Source organism: Triticum aestivum, chromosome 5D (genome assembly GCF_018294505.1).
Source record: "Triticum aestivum cultivar Chinese Spring chromosome 5D, IWGSC CS RefSeq v2.1, whole genome shotgun sequence".
Lineage (NCBI taxonomy): Eukaryota > Viridiplantae > Streptophyta > Magnoliopsida > Poales > Poaceae > Triticum > Triticum aestivum.
In genome coordinates this window covers 356110270-356111935 of record NC_057808.1, presented here as the reverse complement: position 1 = coordinate 356111935, position 1666 = coordinate 356110270, and positions in this window count along the sequence as shown.

Here is a 1666-nt window from a genome sequence, read left to right as displayed (position 1 = left end):
CAGTAGGTTTAGCACCAATATGAATTTAGAATGAGTTCACAACAGTACCTAAGTGGTGATTTATTTTCTTATACTAACGGAGCTTACGAGTTTTCAGGCAAACATGAGAAATAACTGAAATAATGTTTTGTTACCTGCTCAGGCGTAATCATGTCCAACTCGGCAATGTACTTTTGGTACATGAGATTGACATCGTTCGTCATCTCGGAAACCACATCCCACTTGTAAGCCCAAGTGGGGCGCCGTAATTCGTCATCTTCATCTTCATCCCAAGGATTAAACTTGACGCTCTTCGGGCGTCCAACACGCAGACGCTCCCAGCTCCATACAGAAAGTAGAAGCAGATTACCACCAATGCCTGCCCTATCTGTGATCCTGCAACACGCATCGTCCAGCTACATATGAAAGAAAACAATGTTAAGTTGACAGCAAGGTTGCATTGGTAATGAAGAAATGAGTTGATAACAAAACAAACCAACTACCTGTCGGTACAAGTAGGCAAGAGTCGCTGAACCCCAGCTCCATTTGCTATTGAAGACGGTCAACGCCTTCAGCCACATCCATGGAGCGTTCTTGCCCGTGGAGTCAGGAAACAAAGTCCTTGAGACAATGTACCACATATAGACACGAGCATGTGTCTGGACCACATCATCAGTGGCATCCGCAGGGCAATGGGAAAAGTTTCTTTGAATCCACGTGAAAGCAGCTCCGGCTACTTTCCTTTCCTTCTTCTTCTTCTTCTCTTCTCCCTCCTCTACATCAGCCTCATCCTTGGTAGGAGCCATACCGATAAGAGCAGTCATCTGCTGGCGCCACTGATACATCTCCAACGTATCTATAATTTATGAAGTATTCATGCTATTATATTATCTGTTTTGGATGTTTATGGGCTTTACTAAACACTTTTATATTATTTTTGGGACTAACCTATTAACCGGAGGCCCAGCCCAAATTGCTGTTTTCTTGCCTATTTCAGTGTTTCGAAGAAAAGGAATATGAAACGGAGTCCAAACGGAATGAAACCTTCGGGAGAGTTACTTTTGGAACGGAAGCAATCCAGGAGACTTGGAGTAGACGTCAGGGAAGCTTCGAGGAAGCCACGAGGCAGGGAGGTGCGCCCTACCCCCTAGGCGCGCCCCACCCTCATGGGCCCCTCGTGGCTCCCCTGACCGACTTCTTTCGCCTATATATGTCCATATACCCTAAAAACATCGGGGAGTACAATAGATCGGGAGTTCCGCCGCCGCAAGCCTCTGTAGCCACCAAAAACCAATGGGGACCCTATTCCGGCACCCTGCTAGAGGGGGGATCCCTCACCGGTGCCCATCTTCATCATCCCGGCGCTCTCCATGAGGAGGAGGGAGTAGTTCACCCTCGGGGCTGAGGGTATGTACCAGTAACTATGTGTTTGATCTCTCTCTCTCTCTCTCTCGTGTTCTTGAGGTGGTACGATCTTGATGTATCACGAGCTTTGCTATTATAGTTGGATCTTATGATGTTTCTCCCCCTCTACTCTCTTGTAATGGATTTAAGAACACTTGATGTATGTCTTGCATGTGCTTATCTGTGGTGACAATGGGATATCACGTCATCTACTTGATGTATGTTTTGGTGGTCAACTTGCGGGTTCTGTGACCTCGTGAACTTATGCATAGGGGTTGGCACA